The sequence below is a fragment of the Sciurus vulgaris genome (genome assembly GCF_902686455.1).
Source record: "Sciurus vulgaris genome assembly, chromosome: 15".
Classification (NCBI taxonomy): domain Eukaryota; kingdom Metazoa; phylum Chordata; class Mammalia; order Rodentia; family Sciuridae; genus Sciurus; species Sciurus vulgaris.
In genome coordinates this window covers 2,896,038-2,923,496 of record NC_136476.1, presented here as the reverse complement: position 1 = coordinate 2,923,496, position 27,459 = coordinate 2,896,038, and positions in this window count along the sequence as shown.

The window sequence follows — 27,459 nt, the reverse complement described above, 5'->3', positions numbered from 1 at the left end:
TATAGGCTAAAATTGGGAGACACATCTCCTTGAGAGTATTTCCATGGCAATATTTCCCTTTAGTAAAACACTTAAAGAACTCCTGATAATATTGTTGGAGAGATTAATAACTAGGAATTGTAGGGGTTAAGTTTCCCAAGGTAAACAAGGTAGTAGACAACAAAGTTAGTACCTGGATGCTAGTCTCTTTTCCATTCCTGCCTGCTATATCTCCCAAGTAGACCAGTTAGATTCTGGCATGAACTTAGCCAATTACTGTTTGCTGAATACTGTTATATTTTGTGCTTTGCTATGGGTAATTTTAATCTGTAGACAGCAATGAAACTCTATTCTGTTATTAATCATGTAGCTAAGCTTAGTGTCCTACTGTAGTCCATAATTCTCATAGTTTTGGGGACCAGTATGGAGAAGCGACCAACACAGGGACTTTTGCCCTTGCATCCCAATTAAAGGTTAAGTCATTCTCAACTGGAACGAAATCAAGTTACAAATCAGTCTTGATTGGTAACAAATTTTCACAAGTACTTGTTGATTCTTAAACAGAGAAAAATAAATAAAAAGCACAGGGCCCTTAAAAATCAGCTTTCTTAAAAGACTCACTGATAAGGACCCAAGCCTCTGATCCAGTTTAACTCCTTGTCACAGTAGGCTCATCATTAAAGGGGTTGATGATATTCGAATGGACTGGTTTGCTTCGCTTTGTGAGATGCACCAGGAACCTTTAATATGGTGATAGAGTTGGTATAACTCTCTACTTCTCTGAGCATTGGTAACAGACTGGGTGGGGAACAAAATAGATAATGTTCCTTTTCTTGTGAGCTTACAAAACCAGTAGAGATTTATTTAGGTTTCAGAACTGCAGACTGTAAAGAACACTACTGTCGTTTCTATCAAAGTTTGAGTGTTTGTTTGTTTATAAGCCAAGTCAGGATCTATGTTACAATTAGGAACTCAATTTCTGACCTGAAGTGGGAAAAGCTTTTGGTTTATAAACCTTGTTAAGAGATTACCTAGTTAATAATGACAAGGCAAAGCTGTATGAAATTTGAGGATTTTCCATGCAAATTTGACTTATATTCCTCTACTGACTAGCCAGACCTAATATCTCCTTTTTCTTCTTACCTTTTCTGGATACCCACCTCTTTCCCATTTCTCTTCAGGGTTAATAAGTAAAAGAAAAAAAAAAAAACACAGAACTAGTATTTGTTAAGGGTTATGAATTGTGATTCTGGAGAAGATGGCCATGGGAAAGAAGGAACCCATTGATCTGTTTTATCTCCATCCAGTAGGACCCTGGTTAACTGAGACTTGGATTTGGCATTTCCTCCTATTTTAGAAAAAAGGAGGAGGAGGATAAGGAAGAAGGGGGAGGGGAAATGTACATTCAAGTATGAATTTGCTATCTTAACAAAAACCTCCTTATCTCCCCCACAGCTGCCTGCCAAGCGCCAGAAGGTTTCAGGGTCAATGATTATCATCTCTCCATTCAGACACTTTGACATCTGTGAATATGTTGACCTTGAAGATTGGACTAAGTCATTCTTAACAGATGTTAATTTGATTGCTCAGTTCTGACCTCTCTTGAGGTCTGGCTTTTGTCTTTGTCACTATATTAAGGTAGTGATAACCTCCCTGAAGTCATAAAAATGTTCTGATAAGGCATATCGATCTCAGATTTGAAATTTAACAGATAACCAAAGTGTGTTATGGTAAACTTTTAACCTACTTCCCAAGACATACGTCCACCAAGACAGAAACAAGAGTACATGCTTTTTGTCTAATAAAAGACCACTCTCATTTGTTTTTACATTAATAATTACGGCTATAAAAGTTGCATGACCCACTCTGTCTCCTTTATATTTATTTTTGCCAGCTTCTGGCAAGAATAGAACCATTAAAATCAGAAAATTAATGAAACTCCCTCCCTTAGAAAATTTTGAATTGCCAAAGTTTGTAAGACAACAATGAGACATTCAAAATAGTGATGAAAAGTCAAAAAATCTGACTTTCTTAATGAACAAATGATCAAAATAAACATCTCTCAAAAGATACATAAATGACTAACAAGTATATAAAAAATGTTCTATATCACTAATCATCAGAAAAATGCAAATCAAAACCACAAGGAGATACCATCTCACCTCAGTTAAAATGGCTATAATCAAAATGACAAATGCTGGTGGAAATGGAGAAAGGGGAAGTTTTGTGTACTATTGGTGGGAATGTAAATTAATACAGTCTTTATGGAGAACTCTGTGGTTTGATCAAGAAGTTAAAGATAGAGCTACCATATGATCCAGCAATTTCATTACTAGTATTTATCCAAAGGAAATGAAATCAATTCATCAAAGTCTCTACCTTATTTATTGCAGCACTATTCACAATAGCCAAGATGTGGAATCAACTGAGGTGTCCATTGACAGATGAATGAGTAAAGAAAGGGTGGAATATATATACACAGCAGAATATTATTTAGTCTTTTAAAAGGATAAAATCCTGTCATTGCAACAGTATGTGTGGGACTAGAGATTATATGTTGAGTGAAATAAGCCAGGAACAGAAAGACAAACACCACATAATGTCCCTCATTTATGAAATCTAAGGAAACAGCTCACAGAACTAGGGAGCAACGTAGTGGTTACCAGAAGCCAAAGAAAAGGTATAGAGCTTGCTTAATGGATGCACAGTCATAGCCAGATGGGAGGAATAAATGTTGGTTTTGCTGTTTACAATTACTATTGCACAGAGAGCAATTACAGTTAACAACATTGTATCATATAATCCAAAATAGCTAGAAAGAGGATTTCAATGTTTTCATCACAAAGAAATGATGCTTGAGATGACAGCTAATCTATCTTGAATTGATCAATACACAATGTTTGTATATACTAAAATTTTACACTCTAACCCATAAAGATGTACCAGTATTATGTCCATTTAATTTTCCCTTTGTATTTTTTATTTTGAGGAGTGGTCTCGCTAAGTTGCATAGGGCCTGGCTAAGATGCCCAGGCTCACCTTGAATTTGGGATCCTCCTGCCTCAAACTCCTGAGTCACTGGGATTACAGGCATGTGCCACTGCACCTGGCTTCAATGTAAATTCTTTAATAATAATAGTGATACACATTGGTAACCTTTAGATAAGTCTCACAGGTGCATCCCAGGGTTATAAATGATGACTTTCTCTTCACACAGCTAAAGATGTAGAAGCCATGGGGAAGAAAACCACTTCTTCCTGTTGTGTTATAGGGGAAAGAGCACAACCTGGTAGTTAGGTAGAACTGGGCCTCCACAGTATACCAGCTAGTTAGTCTTAGGAAAATTACTAAACAGAGCTCAAGATGAATTGCTCATAGGCAAGGTAAGGATAACACCCACATTGGTTATTAGGACTCAGAAGAAACCTTTTCCTTCCAACATACAGATCCCAAAGGGGCACTGAAACTGAGAGTGCTGCTTCCCAAGCGTCCTTGTTAACCATGCCCTTAAACTCTAATTCATGAACAAGCTACATAGTAATGACACATTTTCTGTTTTTACTAGAAGCTTCCTGGTCTGAGGTAGAGATGGTATTGGCCAAATGCTTTCAGGGATTTGTTGAGGTAGTGAGGAACAAGGTCAAGTAGGAATGATAGGATTGAGATCTAAGAGTTCTAGAAGAAGCTCTGACTGTTCTCATCCAAACAACCCTTAGTTTATTCCTCCAGCATCTTTAATATGCAGGACCCTACCTTATGCTCCACAGTGAAGCAGAGATTTCTTATGGGAAAATGCATCCCCAAAAGAGGAAAAGTCAGGATCACATTTAAGAGCAACTGAGTAGACCTTTACTCTCTCTTCCTGTTTGCTAATGCCTGAAACTGTTTTAACTTGACTAGAATACCCTTCATTCCATAATTATAGCCAAAAGGTCTAAACGTCATAAGTCTACTTCAGACAAAGTGTTGAGAAATAGGATTTCCAGTCAAAATATCATAAATCAATCAGTCGACAAATGTCCATGGTGGTTATTGGATCTCTTTGGGAGAGTCAAGAGATGAAGGGGCCAAAGTCCCCAGCTCCTGAAACAAGAGAAAGGGTCATGCCAAACGGAAAGCTTATGGAGAAGAAATTTGCTTAAGTCACAGTTTTGCCTCAGGTAGATCTTGTTTTGTAGTTGGGAGGGAGCAGCAGAAGCTGACTGAACTCTTGGATTTGGTTTGGGAGATTTTCGGAGTTTCTTTGTTGTTGTTGGTTTAGTTTTAGATCTAGTTTGATCAAGCTTCTGAAAAAACCATAAATCTGTTAGCAAAGATTTATGAACTGCTTTTCTTTCAGTGTTATTTACTTATTTTTAAGGGGCTAGTTATTTCTTACTAAGTAAAAGGAGGCTCCTGATAAATTGATAACTTGGATATTAGAGGAATAAGTCCAACTCCCATCAGATGCCTCAATTCCTTCTACAATATATTCATTTCATGGTGACCCATCTCAGCCAGTCCGCCAACCTGTCAGCCAGAGAGTCAGTCAGTCAGACAGACAGCTAGACAGTCAGTCGGTCAAATAGACAAAACAGTCAGACAGGCAGACAGGCAGACAAACAATCCATCATACACAGTCAGTGAACTTGCAGAATATGTTTATACTATAGGAATACTGTTGTAGTTTAAATCTGTTTTTTCCCTAAGGATATCAGTATAATTTGGGTGAATTTTAAGTATAAGTGGGTTTAGAACCCAAAATAAAGAATTAGTTTCTGGCAACCTAAAATTAATCTTCTTTAGCCAGTTGCAGGCCAGTTTTCAAGACCCTCCAACAATCCTTTTCACAGTAGTAGAGGCTTGAGATAACTCTGCCCATTGACTTTAGCAACTGAAGACCTGGTAATGATGCAATGGGGGTCACATTGATAGGTCAAAGCAATACCAGCTAACATAATAGGAAATCTTGGGACTACAAGGGGTTAGGGAAGTATATTCCTTCCTAGAATGATGGGTACAGATTCAGGCTAATGAAAGTTTAGTCATCCACCAATGAAGGCAATTGTCCTGGGCAATAATCTGATGGGAAGTTTTTATGGGCCAGGCCTGGAATTGTCCCACATACATCCACCCCAGCTCCGTTGGTCATAACTCAGGCACATGTCCTTATCCAGTTGTAAGGGAGGCTAGGAATTATTCTATCTGTGGGCCCAGATGACAGGAAACATCTTGGGTTTTCAGCTAGTCACTACCATTGTATTCCATAAATATTTGCTGAATGAATGATCCTACGCCCCACACACAACTTATTGAGACTTATGATCATGGTTAATTTCTAAACCTAAAATGGCTGGCAAGTTTTATCCTTCAAGGATTTCCTGTGACCTGAATATCTATGTACCCTCCCCCAAATCCATATTTAAAATCCCCAACCCCCAAAGTATATAAGGTATTAGAAAGTGGACTTTAGGAGGTGAGTAGGCCAGGAAAGCAGGGGCCCCATACCTGGTATTAGTGCCCCAATAAAAGGGGACTGAGAGAGAGCACTTTTCTCTTTCTCCCAAGTGAGTTTCTAAAAAGAGCACAGCTATCTAGGATGCAAGAAACAGGTCTCATAATACCCTGGATCCACTGGTGACTTATCTTGGACTTTGAAGATTTCAGGATTATGAGAAATAAATTTCTGTTCCTTGTTGTTAAGAATAACTGGTTTATGGAATTTTGTTACAGCAGCCAGACAGAGGAGAACAGGCTTTTCCTTTTTTGTTTTGTTTTATAAAGAAGTTGATCACTCCAAATAAGTGAACAGACTTATAAGTTTTGTAGCATTCCACATGGCCTTTTCTCAGATGAATTTTGCCACCTCAAATGGCTAAAAAGTAAGTTTGAGGACTCTAAGTACAATAAACATGAGTAATACAATTGGGATCATTTGAAATGATAAGATGGTTCTCATTTTCCTTGTCAAAATTATATGGTATACATTTGACAACATAAATGATGACTCAATTTGAGATCCCCTGTATTCAATAGAAAGGCAGCTTCAAAATTTAATATCATTAAGTTATTCACACATGTACAATGACCTACACACTGTTATTCATTATAGCCTTATTTGTTCTAGGACTAGAAGTACCCCTAAATGTATCTGCTCCAAATTATCTAAAGACAATTTTGATTCTTCAGGAAGTGTCAGTTTCATTTGAAATCTATTGCTAGCCTCTGGTTATTAGAGGTAGATTGGGCTTATATATTCTCTGCCTTATAATTTCACTTCCAGATGCCTACATTGCAATTCCAGAACAAACTCCAGGTGCTGTGAAAGCAATTCTCAGACCAAATTCCACCAACTGTACAAACATTTACTAGTAAGCAGAGTTAAAATGCAGGCACATAACATGTTCTATAGTTGGAGATGTCTGTTTTCTGCCCTAGGTACTTCAGAACAGAAACAACAGAAGCCAAAATATTCGGAGAAGGCCTGGCCAGTTTGCTGCTAAGGTTAGGTGACAAGATTCTTTGTGATTTGAAGGACAAAGAAACAGTGACCCACCCCTTGACCCTTAAGAGTTACACCAGTGGTAATAGATGGCTTGCTTAGACATCGGTTTGTTCACTCAACTGAAGCTAAGCATTGAGACCAGGTCTCATGCCCAACTTCCAATTTAAACTCACCTGATCCCTGTATTCCACAATAATTAGGTGAAATGTTTTCTTTCATTACCATGAGTCTAAGAGCCAGCAAAAGGGACTCTGGGCAGCTACCTACACTGGCCATTGTGTAATATGGCAGGAACTGCATGTGGACAAATGAATCAGTTTCAAGAACAATCCCCCAAAATCATGATCTTTGTTTTTGAGATCTGCAGAACTGAAAAGCATCTTGTAACTAGGCAGTTAGATGTGCATCATCTGCCCAGCTACAGTGAAGAGGCAACTGCCAGTCTGCAGTTATCCACCACCACCTTTAAAAAGTCCCCCACTAGATGTAGAACATCCACCAACCACCTGTATAAACCACTCTTAAATCAGCTTCCTAGGAAAGTGAACTTTGTGACAGGGGTTGCCCCTCTTCTCATCTATCCATCTTTTCAAATAAAGTTGCCTTCCAGTAGCCAGACTTGGGTCCAATAGTGCAAGGACTATGATATATGTAATCTTCCTAACAAACCACCTATTTTGAATCTTATTTTTTCCCTTATGTTAATCAACAAACGCTAGTATAGATTTCAATAGGGATATTTGAAGCTAAGTAATCACCCTGGAAATGTTGATTATTGGTCAGATTACTTCAAATGCTGACTAATCACTCCCAAAGCCCAGATCAGATTTCATTTATACAAATATTCAAGAATTTGCTCTAAATTATTTCAAAAGAAAATGACTGTGGAGACAATACACTTGTTAAATAAATTATGATATACCCATAAAATAAAATACTGTGCAGCCATGGGAAAGATGAGGCACACACGTGGACATCTATGGAAATATGGAATGTCCCAGGTTATATGATCACGTGAAAACAGATAAGCAGAGGATAGTGTGCATAGCATGCCTCTACTTGAATAAAAAATAATTTATAGATCATATACACATATAAATACCTCTAGAAAATATATAGCTAGATCTAGACTTTTTTAAGTGATGTGGTTTTCTGAGAGAATTAGCTAGTGTGAGGGTACAAGGGTGGGAGAGAAACAGTTCATTTTCTGGGTCATTTCTAAAATAATTCCAGTATAAGGGATTCAAACATTAACTATCTTTCAACACACTTAACAAAGCACATTTTTTGAGAAGCACCTCAATGAATAGTCACGTATTTATTCATTTTGTTGAAGTAGAAAAGAAAGACTGAGGTCACACACATCCTAGTGCCTGATTTGTGGTCAGTGACCCCTCTGCCATTCTTTGTAAAGCTTTCCTCAGCCTGATGCTACCCTTCTCCCTCTGTGACTGTACACACCTTGACTCTGCAATGGTCACCTCTTCTGTCATGCTGTGTCCCTCACTCAGAGGGTACAAAGGTCCCTGGTCCTTGGCACTAGGTTCATCCACTCTGTTTTCTGCCTCATTCATTCCTGAATAAAGCACACAACAAATTGATAGAGAATGATATGTGATTTTTCCTGCATAGTTAAAAGTGAATTCATCAAGGCCCCAGAGTCAAATATTCTTAGCAAAAGCCAAAAACAATAAAAGGGTCTTTCCCCCCAAACCATTAGCAATTCACTGGGATATTTATTGATATCATCTTGTTCTTAAATTGATTTCAAGGGAATACTGGTGAACTTTTGTCCTCCTGGAATTTCCTCCCCTCTCTCATTCTTCCTCCCATTTTCCTCCCTCCAAGTTCTTTCATTTCTTCCCAATCAAAACACCAGAAACAACGCCCTCTTAAACACATTTTCTCTGACAGAATTAAATGGGTCAGAGCTCCAACCATCAGTGAAACAAGAGGCAGTTTGTTTGGCTTAGATGTGGGATTGTGCAAATGCTTGCTTTAGTGCCAGTTTTCAGATGCTAATGCTATACAGGAAGCATTTCCAGGACTAGAGCCAGTGCAGTCTCACCATAGCTGATAGTCCTAGTTTACAGGAAGGGATTGTATACTGTGAGGTGAGCAAGCTCTTTCTCACTTCTATGGACAACAGATGCAGAAATTGGCAGCTCACAGGCCTTATTGGCACATAGACAGTTGTAGTCTGATGCACAATGTGGTTTTCAATAATTTTCATTAGTATCGGTCTCTAAAATAAAATCTGTAGATATCACAAAATTCTGGATCTAGCATCTCTTAGTTGGATATCTCTCCAGCCAAGACCTGAATCTCTTCAAGTCAGCACTTCTATGAGCCCAGTCATGGCTCTCCAGTTCAACATGCTCCCAATGGCCTGTCTGTTCCGATGACATATTTTACTGCATGACAAATTACACCCAAACATCAGTAGTTTAAAGCAACCACTTTATTTTGCTCATGATTTTGGGGTGACAGGCAGATGTCATCTGGTCTGCAGTCATCTGGAGTCTCAGCTGGGTTAGAGGGTCAAGATGTCCACTGCAAGAGCTGCTTTGATGTAGCCGATATTGGCTGGGTGCTCATCTGGGGTTAAGTGTTGGAGCACCTGTATGCCCTTCTATGGGATGGTAGTCTGTGGAGGGTCTTCTCTTCAGAAAGTGTTCTAAGAAAAAAAGGGAGTATTCCATAGGGAATGTTCCAAGAGTGCCAGGCAGAACTGAGAAGTCTTTTATAACCTAGAGTCAGAAATTTTATGGTCATCCCCTGGCATCTATGCAGGATTAGTTCCTGGACCTCCAAATATGCTGAACTCCAAGGTTGCTCAAGTCCTTTATATAAAATGGTGTAGTACAAGAGGCCCTCTGTCCACAGGTTCCACATCTACAGTTTAACAAACCATGGGTTAAAAATATATTTTTTAAAAAGTGCATCTCTATGGGACATTTATCCTGGTCATAGACAATAGAGTATAACAACTATGTACATAGCATTTATATTGTAATAGATGTTATAAGAAATCTAGAGATAATTTAAGGTACTTGGGAGAATATGCATAGGTTATATATAAGGAACTCTAGCAACCTAGAATTTTGGCGTGTGGGGGGACCTGGAATCATTCTCTCACGATACCAAAAGACAACTGTACTCTATTGGCTGAAGTATTCATAAGTCACTCAAATTTATGTGGAAGGGACATATGTTACCATCTAGGAGTCTTGGGTTCCTTGTGTCCATTCAGCAAAGAATTGAAGAACAGGACACAAAGATAGCAAGCAAAGAGCTGTTTTATTTTAAGAGCAAAAGTAACACAGTAACAGACTTCTCCAAAGAGAAAGGGCCCCAGAGCTGGAGTTCAATGGAAAAGTACTGACTTGTTCTTTTCAGAGGTTTTGGGCCTTCCTCCTTTTTCCGTGACCTCCCCACTCCACGCTCTCCATATTATCACTCATTGGTATCCCCTGGGTTCGTGTCCATTTTAGTCTTTCTGTTGGATGCCCACACTTATGTCCACCACGTGTTTAGGAGTTTACTTGATTTGGTCCCTATTCATGTTCATGAGCACTTTGTCAGCTAAGAAGTTGAACTTATTGGGATCCATCTTTGTGCTCGTACTGTCTGTACCTTCCCTAACTTCCTCCTTTGCCATCTTTCTGTGATTACCTATCCAGTTCTAAGTCCCTCTCAATCCCCAATCTCAAGGAGACGCCCCACTTCTTTTGGGAGTTGGGATGAGGACCACTCTGACTACTTTAAGCTGGAAATGGGCATCTAATGCTTGAGTCTGGGTGTCCTCCTGAGGAGAAGTCAAAGCAAAGAGGTATTGTCAGAGGTTCTCAGTAGAAACTGACAAGCACACTTAGGTGGGGTTTCATCTATATAGCCTTTGTTCTGATCCTCACATGCAGATAAATATTGCAACAACAAGTTAAGATTAACACTAAAGCAAATATTACTATAGGATTAAACAGAGCAGAAAAATATTGTTGTGCATATGGAGAAAAAAACAAAAATCACACCAATGATGATTGGTGTCAGTAGCTGTTAAATGTGAAACATCAATTAGTCTGTTGGCTGTAATTTGAGTATATATTTTATATTGATTTAGTTGATGTTGATTATGTGTTAACAATTTTTTAACTACACTACTTCAATTAAGGACATATATTAAGGGTCGGAAAGTTATATAAACATGTGGGATAAAGGTAATTGTTTTAGGGTCCATGCTAAAATAATATCGTCCACTTAATCAGAAGAAAAGGTAAAAGATATCCCCCTGTAAAAGGAGAACCTCGAGGTATTTGATATGCCCAGCAAAAGGGGCAACTTGATAAAGAAAGTTTAAGTCAGTGTACTAGCTGCTAAGAAGACATGTTGAGTAGTCATTTCATAGAGCATATGCATAGGATATGAGGCTATGTGGAGAGTGGTGACTTGTATCATGGTCTATGACTGCCTCAGAGTTGTGACTGCATTTTGCCCTGGGAACTTTCTGTGGAAAGATGTGGGATAAGACTGCCCAACAGCTGTAGTAAAGCCTTGCCTGAGGAAGTTCTATGCAAAGGTACAGAACAATAATGGTCTTCACCCTGAGCTCAGACACCAGCTGCCAGGGATAGAGAATTCTGAGCATAACAAGATAACCACAGTATCTTGTAAGTGCTCCAAACTTCAAGCCTGCCTGCTTTACAGAAACTCTGGACAATGGGCTTCTTGGTGCAGCAGGATAATAACAGGATGCTCTTAGCCCTGCAACAGTAGAATAACCACAAAAAAATATTTTTAGTTCTGTAACTTTTTAGTGCACAAAGGATAATGTCCCTATAGCTTTAACTTCTGATTGTGAGACCCTATATAATAAACATGCTGAGCTAGGTTTGGGTCACTGTTCCTCCATCAGAGGTCAGTGTCCCACCTGGTCCCAGCTTTCTCTGTGTAAGTATTTTTTGTCTTTCTTAATGCCCCACTGCCCCTCTCCAGTTTCTAGGGTTCTTGAGTCTGGATGTCCTCCTGAGGAACAGTCACATAAATTAGAGGATTGGTTAAACAGATGGGGCTCTATGTGCCTACTCAACAAGCCACGTACTTATCCTTGATTGCAAATAGCACATTCAGACAGGGAATAAATAACACTGGTTTCACATGAGTACCAATTAAATGAGGTACGGCAAATTGGAATGTAGTACAAAAGGTATAACAGGACAATTACATAAAATATTTGTTGATTGGATTTCATAATGTTGTCTAGTCCCAGCACAAAATAAATAGGAATATTCTATATTAAGTGGCTATAAAGTCATTCAGTGCATTATAGGAATATCAGTGGCAAATAATTTCCTAAAAGTGACATCACTTTTAGCAGTTAACAATAATTGTACATTTTTCTGTATATATCTGTATATACATATATCTGTATATATGTCTCATTTAAGAAAGGAATATACATATATCTGTATATATGTCTCATTTAAGAAAGGAAAAAGTATATATATATATATATATAGAGAGAGAGAGAGAGAGAGAGAGAGTATACACAGGAAGTTCCGTTAAACAACATGTTAACATTAGTATCATCCTGGGCAGTCAGTGAGCACTAAGTGTCAAAGTTTGAGCTACATCTTGTCCAGCACTGTGCAGGCTACAGGCCAAGATCCCAAGGTCTATTGAGTTTACTATGCCCAAACCAGTTCCAGCTCCACAAAGCAAAGTATCACATCAAGCTCCTTATTTTTTAATTGCATTGTTTTAAAAGAAAAAGAGTCAAATTAGTAAAGTCACATTTTTGTTACTATTGTACATGAAGTTACCTTGTACTCAAATTTTATTATTAGGAGTCCCAGCAAGCGAGATACGTACTATTGAATGGAGTTAAAAGCATTCTGTGAGTTCAGGTGTGTACCACAATTCAGGTTTCCAGGAGAGTCTTACAGCACATTTTTGTGTACCACTCATGGTCACAGTTAGGTTTTGTTAGAAATAGACTTAAGTATATATGAAGATTAGTGCACAGAACAGGGTGGCTGCGCCTAAGTAGGTAAGAGCTAAGAATAGCATGTGTAAGGCCCCAGTCTTGTGGAGCTGTTACCGTGAACCCAACAGTGAGCAGTAAAATCATTGATATTGTAATTAAAATATCAATAAAACCAAACATATCACTTAGTTCATTTAAACAGGCACTTGAGATCTTTTATCAGGTTACATACATAGTAGTTCTTAGGAGTCTTGGTTATGGTGGACTCATCAGGGGGTCTTCAGGCCCTAAGGCAGATATAATATATCAAGGATTTTTGTCCTTCCTCATGAGCTGCTAAAGGGGTGAACATGATTACAAGGTAAGCATCCTCCCAGTTGGGAGTATGTAGCCCCTTATTTGGAGCTATAGGTTTTACTAAGACAAGATTCCCAGGACAGACAAGAGGGGAGCACTTGATGATCTCCCTCAGGAAGTTGTTGTTGGAGTTCCATAAGAATCTGCTGAAACTTGGCCAAATAAGTTACATGGGATATGAATTGAGAGGTCTCAAAATCTAAAAGTAAATTGTTAGACAAAAATGACCTTTTATACAGGGACTCAAATAGAGTTAGACCCTGTTAGCCAGGGGTGTTTCTAAGTCTTATGAGAGCCAATGGTAAAAGTTTAACCCACAGGACCTACGTTTCCTCTAGTAGTTTGGATAAGTTTCTCTGGAGAAGCTCATTTGTCTTTTCTACCTTGCCTGCGGACTGAGGTCTCCATGAGCAATGAAAATGAAACTTTATTCCTAATGCTTGAGATTTTGTGTTATTTCTGCCTTAAAGGCAGGCCCATTATCACTCTGAAGACTGGGGGAGACCAAATCAAGGAATAATTTCCTGCAATAGAATTTTACAACTTCTATAGCCTTGTTAGATTTACAAGGAAAAGCTTCTTCCCACTGGGTGAATTTATCTACCAGAATTAGGAAATAATTCAAATTTGGTCCTCTAAGCAAATGGGTAAAATCCTAACTGCCTATCCAACCCTGGACAGCAACCAATCCTCTGGTGTCTGGGAAGGTGGAGACATTTATTGAAAGGATTAACCCTCTGGCAGACTTCACAACTTTGGATGATCTGTTGGACTGTGTCTTTTAAGCCCTTTCCTAAAAACAATTTTGTATTAAAATAAGAGTATTAATTCTTCCCAAATGATGAGGTAATAGACTTTAAAATCTTCCATTGTAAAACAGTTGCCTTAGCTGCTACATTCACAGCCCTATTCCCTTTAGCTATTGTGTTCTTTCCCTTCTGATGTCCAGGGACATGGATAACTGCTAGATAAGAGGGCAAGAAAATTACCTCCAGGAGATGAAGAATTTCCTTGGCACATTTAACAGGAGTGCCAGCAGTAGCTACTCTTTCCAGATAGTTGCATGAGCATGAAATATAAGAAAGGCATATATGGAATCAACATATATGTTCACCCTTCTATCTTTAGAAAGTTCCAGTGCTCAGGTGAGAGAAACTAGTTCTGCCAGCTGAGCTCTGGTATTGGTGGTAAGTTGCCCTGATTTAAGAACCCTAAAATCTGTTATCATTGTATATCTGGATCTCTGTATATCCCACCAATCACCAATGAACTCCTATCAGTGTGTAGAGTAAGACCAGGGTTATCTATAGAATGATCAGATAAATCCAGTCTGGTAGCATTAAGTTTTTATTAAAACTTTCTCACAAGAATGGAGAGGTTGTTCCTCTGTCTCAGGTAAGAAAGAGGTTGGATTGGGAATCTGACAATTCTTTAAGGTAATTTGGTGTCCTTCCAACAAAAGGGCCTGATATTTGAGTACACAGCTCTCTGATGACCAAAGACTACCTTTAGCATTTAGGATTTCTCCTATGCCATGGGAAGCAAATATAGCCAGGGGTCTTCCCAGAGTAAGTTTATATGTTTTAAGAACTGAGTCCCACTACAGTCGCAGCTCTAAGACTTCCAGGTTATCCCTTGGTCACTTTGTTCAAAGAGATGGGGCTGTCTGTCTCTGAATCCTTGGGGAATGTCCAAGTAATCTGTTCAGCCTTCAGGGTAGGATCCTCAAAGGTGAATAGAGGCTGGTTCCTTGAATGCAGAGGAATGAAGAAAAGGCTCCTTTAAGTCTAGGACAGTATAGTAAGTAGTTCCCTGAAAATTCTGGGGTAAGGAGCATATATGGATCTGGAATCACTGGGTGTAGAGGAACTACTGTTTCACTGATTATAAAAAAGATCCTGAACTAATCTCCATTTCTTGGGGCCCCTTTGGGTCCCCAATATAGGAGTATTATAAGGGCTAGAGCACTCTACCAAAAGTCCCTGTCATTTTAAACTCAGTATAATAGGTATCAGTTCCTTCCTAGCTTTAGGTTTTAAGGGATACAGTTTTGGGCAAGGAAAGTGGGAAGGATCCTTAAGAATGATTTTTAACAAGGGTTGGGGTCTCTGACATAATGATAAAGAAGCCACAGAAGTGAAAATCACTCCACAAACAATAAGAGGTCTTAGTAAAATATGGTTCAAGGGACCAGCCCACTATGCCCTGAATGGTTACTTATGCCCTGAATGGGATTAGGGTCCAGGAGAGAAGGACAGGACTGAGAATTGGGGTCCATATGGAGAAGGAAGTTTATCTGGAGCCTGTCCATGAGCAAGTTTCCCCAAGGCTCCTCAAGTTGGGCTTTAGTCATGGGAGCCATAAAGAAAGATCTAAATAAATAAATAAATAGATTCAATGACAAAAAAGAAAAAGAAAGACCCTGGGATCCATCCCTGGGAACTGGTAGATGACAGCCTAAGTCCTCTCAGTTCTGAGGACATCTAGTCTTCCAGTGATTTTCCTGACATAGAGGACAAGGTCTAGGAGGCAGTTCTATAGGTGGCCAACACCTCTTGGTAAAATTCTTTTATAAATGGACTTCTTTACCGCAAGAGAAGCAGGAGGTGAAAGAGTACCCCTGAGCACCTACTCACATGATAACCACAAATTCCCTGTGTCATTTGTCCTTTTATTACATCCTATAAGAAGTGATGTCTGTCCCATTCCTCCCGATCCCTTTTAGTATTCCAGTGTGGTTCTGTGAAGGGGACAGCCTGGTCCCAGCTTTTTCCTGACATCGTCACCTTTCCTCCTTGAGAGATAATCATTTTTAGTTTCAATAGCCTTTTCTAAGACCCTTTGTCTTTTTAGGGAAGTCAGGGTTTGTTCTAAAAGTAGTGTAATATGTTTCCGTGCTAAGTCATAAAGGTTTTATAGCTGTTGGAAGGTCTGAATATATTATTCTTGCATTTTAGTATAACTACCCAGGTCCTTTTCTATGATCTTTAGTTTAATCAGTGAGAAAGGAACGTGTACCACCTCAGGTCCAAATTTTCCTCCCAGCATTTGCCAAAGAGGAAACACACTCTGGGTGAGGAGCCTCTTGGGAGTTCTTTGACCACGGGAAAGGCTTCCCTTCGGATAAGAAGGACATGATTCCAAGCATGATTCCTCTGTCCTGAGCCTTCTTAGGCTAGAATAAAGTGGGGAGGTGGGCTTGGGAACTGGAACTTCTTCTTTGGGCAGAGCAAGTGGGATCTCCTTTTTATCTGATGGAGGCTTATTATTTGCTGGCAAAGGACTTCCTTTTTCTGGGGTTTTGTTTCCAATTTAGAGCAGCATACGATTGGCAAGGTCTGAGTGTCAAGTTTATAATCTTTTGCTAGTTCAGGGTGATCCCTCAAATAAAAGAGCAATTGTACACAAGGAACTTTGCTCCATTTACTCTCCCATTTACAGAATAGGTCTAAGTGTTGAATGGCACTATAGTTCAGAGTCCTCTCTGGTGGCCATTATCCTTCATCTCCCAAAGGTTACTGAGGCCTGTCTTCAGTGTAAAAGAAAATCAAAGATTTTAATTTTAATTGGGGGTGCAGCTTATCCCAGTATTTGGGCAGGCAGGAGAGTGGTAAGCCTTGAGGGATTTGGGAGGAATTAGATGTGGAAGGAAAAAAAAAAGAAGAGGTCTTGATAGTTGGTGCCCATTCCCCATCTTACTCTTTTAAAAATCCAGAAGAGTGGCTCTGGCCTCCAAATTGGATGGACTGGCTTGACCTGAATCTTTCTGAGGGGGACCCCAATATATTTTTTGTAACCAAGATATCTTTGGTATCTCCATTCTTTGACTATGTGTATCTTTCAAAGTGCAGCTGATACAAAGAACTGATGGCCACCAGGAGGGAAAGAAATTTTAGGAAGGGCACCTGGTTTAGTCAGCTTTTTCACAGAACAATAATAGAGAAGGAAAAGTTTATTTGAAGGCTCAAATAACCCTCTTAGACCTTAGTCCATAAAAGGCCGGCTCTGTTTCTCAGGGTTTGAGGTGAGGCTGAACGTCATGGCAGAAGAGTGTGGCAGAGAAAAGTGACTCACATGATGATCAGAAAGCAGAGTAAGAAAGACTCCACTCACCAGATACAAGTATATACCCCAAAGTCACGCCCCAATTCCCACCACTTCAGTTACCACTTCAGTTAATCCCATCGGGGGATTGATTTACTGGTTGTGTTAAGACTCTCACAACCCAATCATCTCTCCTCTGAATCTTCTTGCATTGTCTCACATGTGAGCTTCTTGGGGACAACTCACATCCAAACCATAACAGCACCCTTCTGGTAAACAATTATTTTGTCACTTCTTTATCTAGGGGATCACTGGCTAGTCTAGTAAAAAGAAAGTTTATCCATGAATATGGTGTTGAAATCTGTTAATCCTTGCTTTCCAAAGCACTGTGCAAACAAAATGGAGGAGATGGTCAGCCACTAGTATAGTTGCCTCTTCCCTTCCCCCTCTCCATTCTCTTTGTATGTCTTTCATGCTTTTATAAGACAGAGGGAGATGATCACTTAAACATCTCAGAAAGGAAATTCTTTCACTCTGGGATTAGTCTTATCTTTTTGCCAAGGATATTTCTCTCAGCAAAAAGGATAAGGAGGACATAAATGTCCCACAAAAAATTTTACATCTGAAGAGAGCATTCTCTCCCACAAAGAGGAAAAGAAACTGTACCAACACTGTCTAGGACAGTGGGGTCTATTGTTTATGCTGTACCCACTCAGACAGCAAAAGGAGTCAGTGAGGGAACTCAGCCATTCTAGGCATATCTGGGGTTTCCCCAGTCTTAGAGACCCAAAGAAGTATAGGACAATCAATGGTCACTTTTCAAGGCTCATCAGCCATTTGACATGACTGTTCCTGACTTCTGAGTTGGTGGTCCCAATCCCAGATAAGACCCCAGTTTTGTTAACCATTTATGGGTCTTGGGTTCCTTATCTCCATTCAGCAAAGAATTGAAGAAAAGCACACAAAGACAGCAAGCAGCAGGTTTATTTCAAGAGCAAAAGTAACACAGTAACAAACTTCTCCAAAGAGAAAGGGCCCCAGAGCTGGAGTCAGATAGAAAAGTAAGGACTTGTTCTTTTCATAGGTTTTGAGCCTTAGGGTCTGGGGTTCTAACCCAGTTTTCGCAGAATATCCCATGACTAAAAGGATAATGATTTTCATTTGGGTCCCCAAACAATATCTAGCTATGTATCAGGTTGTACTTCATTTCTGGTCACTATAAGAGTTTGTTCACTTGCTTTTGACTCTCCTGGGCAGTATCTCACTGGAGACACTGCAAAAGACTCCACATCGTAAAGGGCAGGTATCACAGGTCATTGTTGTCAGATGTACCCTAAAAGAATCAACAGATCTTTTTCAAATCTCCCATCACACCAACAAAACTAAGTAAAGCAGAAACTGTCATTCACAAACAGGATTATGTCTTCCCAGCAGCTATTCTGGTATTTATTTCTTTTTAAATTTTTGATATTTCTTTTATTTTTTTTTAAATAATGTATTTTTTTATTGTAAACAAATGGGATACATGTTGTTTCTCTGTTTGTGCATGGCGTAAAGGCATACCATTTGTGTAATCATAAATTTACATAATGTTGTTTGATTCATTCTGTTATTTTTCCCTTCCCCCCACCCCTCCCACCCCTCTTTTCCCTCTATACAGTCCTTCCTTCCTCCATACTTGCCCCCCTCCCTAACCCTACCTCTAACCCTAACACTAACCCTTCCCTCTCCCCATTATGTGTCATCATCCACTTACTAGCGATATCATTCATCCTTTGGCTTTTTCAGATTGGCTTATCTCACTTAGCATGATATTCTCCAATTTCATCCATTTGCCTGCAAATGCCATAATTTTATCATGCTTTATGGCTGAGTAATATTCCATTGTATATATATACCACAGTTTCTTTAACCATTCATCAATTGAAGGACATCTAGGTTGGTTCCACAGTCTGGCTATTGTAAACTGAGCAGCTGTGAACATTGATGTGGCTGTATTTCTGTAGTATGCTGATTTGAACTCCTTTGGGTATAGGCCAAGGAGTGGGATAGCTGGGTCAAATGGTGGTTCCATTCCAAGTTTTCTAAGGAATCTCCACACTGCTTTCCAGAGTGGCTGCACTATTTTGCAGCCCCACCAGCAATGTATGAGTGTACCTTTCTCCCCACGTCCTCGCCAACACCTGTTGTTGCTTGTATTCTTGATGATCGCCATTCTAATTGGGGTGAGATGGAATCTTAGGGTAGTTTTGATTTGCATTTCTCTTATTACTAGAGATGTTGAACATGTTTCCATATGTTTGTTGATTGCTTGTAGATCTTTTTCTGTGAAGTGTCTATTCATTTCCTTAGCCCATTTGTCGACTGGATTATTTGCATTCTTGGAGTAGAGTTTTTTGAGTTCTTTATAGATTCTGGAGAATAGTGCTCTATCTGAAGTTTGATTGGCAAACATATTCTCCCACTCTGTAGGCACTTTCTTCGCATTGCTGATAGTTTCCTTTGCTGAGAGAAAGCTTTTTAGTTTGAATCTATCCCAGTTATTGATTCTTGCTTTTTTATTTCTTGTGCTATGGGAGTCCTGTTAAGGAAGTCTGGTCCTAAGCCGACATGTTGAAGATCTGGACCTACTCTTCCTTCTATAATCTGCAGGGTCTCTGGTCTGATTCCAAGGTCCTTAATCCATTTTGAGTTTAGTTTCGTGCATGGTGAGAGATTTATGGGTTTAGTTTCATTCTGTTGCATATGGATTTCCAATTCTCCCAGCACCATTTGTTGAAGAGGCTATCTTTTCTCCATTGCATATTTTTGGCACCTTTGTCTAGTATGAGAAAATTGTATTTATTTGGGTTTGTGTCCGTGTCCTCTATTCTGAACCATTGATCTACCTTTCCATTCTGGTACCAATACCATGCCGTTTTTGTTACTATTACTTTGTAATAGAGTTGAAGATCTGGTATTGCAATACCCCCTGTTTCACTCTTCCTGCTAAGGATTGCTTTAGCTATTCTGGGTTTCTTATTCTTCCAGATGAATTTCATAATTGTTTGCTCTATTTCTGTAAGGTACATCATTGGGATTTTAATTGGAATTGCATTGAATTTGTATAGCACTTTAGGTAGTATGGTCATTGTGACAATATTAATTCTTCCTATCCAAGAACATGGAAGATCTTCCCATCTTCTAAGGTGTTCTTTAATTTCTTTCTTTAGTGTTCTGTAGTTCTCATTCTAGAGGTCTTTCACCTCTTTTGTGAGATTGATTCCCAAGTATTTTATTTTTTTCGAGGCTATTGTGAATGGGGTAGTTTTCCTAATTTCTCTTTCTGAAGATTCATCACTTATGTATAAAAATGCATTGGATTTATGAGCATTGATCTTGTAACCTGCTACTTTACTGAATTCACTTAGACTTCTAAGAGTTTTCTGGTGGAATTTCCTGGTTCCTCTAAATATATAATCATGTCATCAGCGAACAGGGATAGTTTGAATTCTTCTTTTCCAATTCGTATCCCTTTAATTTCTTTGGTTTGTCTAATTGCTCTGGCTAGAGTCTCAAGAATGATGTTGAATAGAAGTGGTGAAAGAGGGCATCCCTGCCTTGTTCCAGTTTTTAGGGAGAATGCTTCAGTTTTTTACCATTTAGAATGATATTAGCCATGGGCTTAGCATAAATGGCCTTTACAATGTTAAGGAATGTTCCCACTATCCCTATTTTTTCTAGTGTTTTGAGCAAGAAGGGGTGCTGTATTTTATCAAATGCTTTTTCTGCATCTATTGAAATAATCATCTGATTCTTGACTTTAAGTCTACTGATATGATGAATGACATTTATTGATTTCCTAATGTTGAACCAACCTTGCATCCCTGGGATGAAACCCACTTGGTCATGGTGCACTATCTTTTTAATATGTTTTTGTATGCGATTTGCTCAAGTTTGGTTGAGAATTTTTGCGTTGATGTTCATTAAGGATATTGGTCTGAAATTTTCTTTCCTTGATGAGTCTCTGTCTGGTTTAGGTATCAAGGTGATATTGGCTTCATAGAATGAGTTTGGGAGGGTTCCCTCCTCTTCTATTTTATGGAATACTTTGAGAAGTATTGGAATGAGCTCTTCTTTAAAGGTTTTGTAGAACTCGGCTGAGAACCCATCTGGTCCTGGACTTTTCTTTGTTGGTAGGCTTTTGATGACTTCTTCTATTTCAGTACTTGAAATTGGTCTATTTAAATTGTGTATATCCTCCTCATTCAGTTTAGGCAATTCATATGTCTCTAGAAACCTGTTGATGTCTTCGAAATTTTCTATTTTGTTGGAGTATAGATTTTCAAAATAGCTTCTAATTATGTTTTGTATTCAATCCTGTCTGTTGTGATATTTCCTTGTTCATTCCGAATTTTAGTGATTTGGGTTTTCTCTCGTCTTCTCTTTGTTAGTGTGGCTAAAGGTTTATCAATTTTGGTTATTTTTTCGAAGAACCAACTATTTATTTTGTCAATTTTTTGTATTGTTTCTTTTGTTTCAATTTCATTGATTTCAGCTCTGAGTTTACCTATTTCCTGTCTTCTACTACTTTTGGTGTTGGTCTGTTCTTCTTTTTCTAGGGCTTTGAGCTGTAGTGTTAGGTCGTTTATTTGTTGAGTTTTACTTCTTTTATTAAATTCGCTACATGAAATAAATTTCCCTCTAAGTACTGCTTTCATAGCGTCCCAGAGATTTTGATATGATGTTTCTTTGTTCTCATTTACCTCTAAGAATTTTTTAATTTCCTTCCTAATATCTTCTGTTATCCATTCATCATATAATAGCATATTCTTTAATCTCCAGATGTTGGAATAGTTTCTGTTTTTTATTCTTTCATTTATTTCTAACTTCAATACATTATGATCGGATAGAATACAAGGTAGTGTCTCTATCTTCTTGTATTTGCTAACATTAGCTTTGTGGCATAGTATATGGTCTATTTTAGAGAAGGATCCATGTGCTGCTGAGAAGAAAGTGTATTCGCTCTTGGTTGGATGGTATATTCTATAAATGTCCGTTAAGTCTAAATTATTGATTGTGTTATTGAGATCTATTGTTTCTTTGTTCAATTTTTGTCTGGAAGATCTGTCCAGTGGTGAGAGAGGCGTGTTAAAATCACCTAGTATTATTGTGTTATGGTCTATTTGGTTTCTGAAATTGAGAAGGATTTGTTTAACATACATGGATGAGCCACTGTTTGGGGCATAGATGTTTATGATTGTTGTATCTTGCTGATTTATGCTTCCATTAAGCAGTATGAAATGACCTTCTTTATCCCTTCTGACTAACTTTGGCTTGAAGTCCACATTATCTGAAATGAGGATGGATACTCCAGCTCTTTTGCTGAGTCCATGTGCATGGTATGTTTTTCCCCATCCTTTCACCTTTAGTCTATGGGTATCTTTTTCTATGAGGTGAGTCTCTTGTAGGCAACATATTGTTGAATCCTTCTTTTTAATCCAATCTGCCAGTCTATGTCTTTTGATTGATGAATTCAGGCCAATAACATTCAGGGTTATTATTGAGATACGATTTGGTTTCCCGGTCATATGGTTCATTTTTTAAATTTTATTTATTTATTTATTTGACACTACTTGGTTCCTCCTTTATTTGACAATTCCTTTAGGATAATTCCTCCCTTTGCTGATTCGCTTCTTTGTTTTTCATCTCTTCCTCATGGAATATTTTGCTGAGAATGTTCTGTAATGCTGGCTTTCTTTTTGAAAATTCTTTTAGCTTTTGTTTATCATGGAAGGATTTTATTTCATCGTCAAATTTGAAGGTGAGTTTTGCTGGGTATAAGATTCTTGGTTGGCATCCATTTTCTTTCAGAGCTTGAAAAATGTTGTTCCAGGCCCTTCTAGCTTTTAGGGTCTGGATTGAAAAATCTGCTGATATCCGTATTGGTTTCCCCCTGAATGTAATTTGGTTCTTTTCTCTCACAGCCTTTAAAATTCTGTCTTTATTTTGTATGTTAGGTATTTTCATTATAATGTGCCTTGGTGTGGGTCTGTTGTAATTTTGTGTATTTGGAGTCCTATAAGCCTCTTGAACTTGATTTTCCATTTCATTCTTCAGATTTGGGAAAGTTTCTGATATTATTTCATTGAATAGATTGTTCATTCCTTTGGTTTGTTTCTCTAGGCCTTCCTCAATCCCAATAATTCTTAAATTTGGCCTTTTCATGATATCCCATAGTTCTTGTAGATTCTGTTCATGATTTCTTACCATCTTCTCTGTTTGTTCAACTTTGTTTTCAAGGTTAAATATTTTGTCTTCAATATCTGAGGTTCTCTCTTCCAGGTGTTCTATCCTACTGGATATGCTTTCTATGGAGTTCTTAATTTGGTTTATTGTTTCCTTCATTTCAAGGATTTGTGTTTCGTTTTTTGTTTTCAATATCTCTAACTCTTTATTGAAATGATCTTTTGCTTCCTGTATTTGCTCTTTTAACTGTTGATTGGTGCGATCATTCAATGCCTGCATTTGTTCTTTCATCTCATCATTCAGTGCCTGCATTTGCTCTTTCAACTCTTCGTTTGCTTCCATGATCATTTTAATTATGTACATTCTGAACTCCTTTTCTGTCATTTCTTCTGCCATGCTGTCACTGGGTTTTATTGATGTAACATCTAGATTTGTTTGCAGCATTTTCTTTCCTTGTTTTCTCATATTGTTCAGGTATCAGTGGACCGCTGAGATATTGCAGATTTCCTCTATTGACTTACAATGTCTTGAAGATTTCTATATATATCCCCTCTTAGCCTTCAGTAGGCTGAAGTCTTGGAGGAAGTTGATAATGTGGTGCGCCACAAGGAAGCTGCCTCTCTAGGAGTGGTGGCCTTCAGGTGGGATATATTCCCTGCTAGTGGGCAGAGGTGCCTCCACTTGTTGACCAATGGTCATCCAAAGGGGAACTAGGCTGCGGGCTGAGGCTAGGCCTGTTTGGGCCTGTGTCTCTGGTTTTACCGTCCTTGTGGGGAAACCTCACCCGTCAGGGAAGACTCACCGGTGGGGAGGTCTCACTGATCAGTTCCCCTCCTAGAGGGTCCCCTCAATTTACAGCTACCGCCTGGGCTGGGTTGCCTTCCTCTGCAAAGTTCCCAGGGGCCCGGCCCTACCTCCTGGGCCTGGGAGCCTCACCCTTCACAGATAAATCTCCTTAGTCTGCCTCTCCTCAGAGAATCTGCCCACAGTCCTGGAACCTTCGCTCCGCCCCTACACGTGTCTCTGTGCAGGTCTTCCACCCAGAAGCCTCCTAGATCCTGGGACCCTGCTCTGCACCTAATCACCTGGCTATGCGGCCCCTCCTCTGAGCAGCCACCTGGGGCCCCGTACAATCGCTCTGTGTCCCAGAGACCCGCCGCATGCCTCTTCCTCCAGACAGCCACCCAGTATTCCCGTGCGATCACTAGGAGTCCGAGCCACTCACTGTGTGCCTCCCTCTCCCACCAATCGCCCGTAGCCCTGGGCAATCACTCCGAGTCGAAGTGACCCCCCCCGCCCCGTTCCTCCTCCTCCTCAGGTAACCCCCTGGGGTTCAAGAGCAGCACTCTGAGTGGCTCTGAATCCACATGACCCACTGCACGACTCCTCTGGGCAGCCACCCAGACCTCTGCTGTGGCCACTGGAGACCAAGCGACCCACCGCGCCTCCTCCAGGCAGTCCCCCTGTGTTCAGGAGTAGTCGCTTTAAGTCCAAACAACTCACCAGTCGCCTCCTCTTCTGAGCAGCCGCCTGGAACTCTAATGCAGTCACTGCGAGTCCAAACGACCCGCTGCGCTCCTCCTCCTCCTCCTCCTCCTCCTCCAGGCAGGCCCCGGTGTTCAGAAGTGGTCTGAGTCCAAAGAGCTCGCCAAGCAGCTCCTCCTCTGGCAACTGCCTGTAGCTCTGGTGCAGTCACTCCGAATCCAAGCAGCCGCGCTCCTCCTCCTCCTCCTCCTCAGGGCAGGCCCTGGTGTTCAGAAGTGGTCTGAGTCCAAACAGCTCGCCGCGCCGCTCCTCCTCTGGCAACCGCCTGTATCTCTGGTGTAGTCACTCCAAATCCAAGCGGCCACACTCCTCCTCCTCCTCCTCAGGGCAGGAGTGTTCAGAAGTGGTCACTCTGAGTCCAAACAGCTCTCCTAGCCGCTCCTCCCCTGGGCAGCTGCCAGAGCACCAGTGGTTGCTCCGAGTCCCAGCGCTGGGCTGACCGGCCTCCTCTCCAATGCTCCCAGTTGTCCGAGTTCACTGCTCCAGCGGGGGGAGGGGTGTCTCGCCGGGCAGCTCTACTTCACAAAGTTCCCTGTGTTCCGGGACTAGTGCCCCATCCAGGACACCTCCCCAAAGGGAGAGACTCACCCGGCTGCTTTGAGTTGGTCCCAAGTCTCTCAATATCTCCTCTTTTGAATCCTGAGTCCTGGAGCAACATGAAATGCAGCCACCCTCTAGTCCGCCATCTTGAAAAAAAACACTATTCTGGTATTTAAACCTCCAACCCCAGCTCTGGAATGCAGCATTTACATTCATCGATACAGTGGGATGACTTCTCATTCCCTTCCACTTCCTAGGAGATGGAGAATAGATAAAAACAAATCCAAGGGAGAAGTACAGGAAGGGAAAACAAGTGAGGGGGTACTAAGTACTATTTGTGGTCTCAAAAAAACCCTGGGCAAAAGTTGGAGAATGCACCCATAATCTAAGTGGGGTCTGGGAATCCTCTGGGGCCAATGTTTTTGTATTCTATGCATGGACGGGTTTTACTGGTTTGTCCTCTAGTTTGTTTTCAAACTCCTGTTTCTAGCCAACTCACTTTCTCCCTTCAACTTATATTGTTTCCTGGCATGAACAAGAAGCCTACTGTACTACCATTAACACAAGGAGTGGGCAAGGAGAACAGCGAGAATTAATGTTTACTAAGACCCCATCAAAGGCTAAGCATCGCTAAGCATCACCTCAATACATTCAACCCCTGCCTAATCCCTCTGAAGTGGATATCATTGTTCAAGTTTCACAAAGACTCATAAAGAAATTATCCTAGATCACATAGCCAGTAGGATTCTAATCCAGTTCAGAATGATTCCCACATGCACCCCATGGTTGATGTAGTTTAAATAGAGCCCAGGAGATTTGTAAGTAGAAGAGAGGGCTGGAATAAGACTGAATTATTTGACCACTTCGTGGACTAAGAGGAAAAGAAGAGGCTAAAAAGCAGACAGACGTGGAAGGAAAAAACAAAACAAACATTTTTATTTACTTTATTATTAAATATAAAGGTGAGAGAGAAATTCAAAAGACAGGAAGAGTTGAGATGCATTGATAAGGACTAAATAATACCAGTTTTATTTTAGTATGTCAAGTATATGGGTATATGAGTCCTTTATCTATTCTTGTGTAGCAAAATGCCCCAGAAGTTTTGCTGAAAATAATTATTTATTTCTCCTGATCATAGGGTTGACTGGGTTCTTCCAGGAGGTTCATCTTCTCCTCCTGCCTTCCATTAGGGTCACTCACTAGGCTGCATTCAACTGAAAGTTCAGCTGAATTAAGATGACCCAAGAAGTTTTTGCTCACATAGTGACACCTCATCACTCTTCGGAGGTAGACTGGAAAAAACAGTCCCCCCCAAATTCATTCACTTCCTATTCCCCAGCTACTACCTTGTATGGTAAAAATATGATTAAGTTAAGGATCATGAGTTTATCCTCACTTTTCCTAGTGGACTCCTAATGCAATCACAAGTTCCCATGTAAGAGAAAAGCAGAAAGAGGTTTTGCAGAGTCAAGCATAGCAGAGAAGGAGATGTGAAGCAGAGGCAAAGTTTCCAGTGGTGTGACCAAGGAATGCTAGCAGAAGTTAGAGGAGGCATAAAACAGTTTCTCCCATGGGGTATCCAGAGGGCGTGTGACTCTGCCAACATCTTGATTCCAGAATTCTGGTCTCCAGATCAGGAGGAAATAAATTCCTGTCACTTTAAGCCACAAAGCATGTGGAAATTTGTTAAAGTCACAAGAAACTAAGACATCTTGCAACTGACCTCTCCATGTGACTAACTTGGGTTTTTCCACAGCATGTGGTCTCAGATTAGTTATATTTCTCCTATGGTTTTGGGTTCCCCTGAGCTAAAGCAAAATCTGCCAGGCTTTTTGAATGCTAGGTTCATAACTGAAACAGCAACATACTCATTGCAAGTCACAAAGGTGGGAGAGTATGCATAGAGTGTGTCCTCTCAATGCATAGAGTGGCATGCCATACAGGAAGAGAAGAAAGTAGAGTGGCCATCTTCACTAACTATCCACCATGGTATGAAACATACATTAATGTTCCATGAAGTCAGGTTAAGTTCTCTGAGGATTGAGAATTATTTAACTTACTTTTAAAAACATTTTTATTTTACAAATAATGCATATACTCAGAGAAAATTGCAAACTATAGCAGTAAGGAAGGATATCAAATAAAATCCAAAATTCATCCCAGTCCCACCTTCCACATCTGGAGCCTTCTTAAGCTTTTCTTTGTCTATTTCCTTTTTATATCATATAAATGCATGTATCCTCATTTTTACAAATACAATATATATATATGTAATTTTTCAAATATTATATTCTAAAAA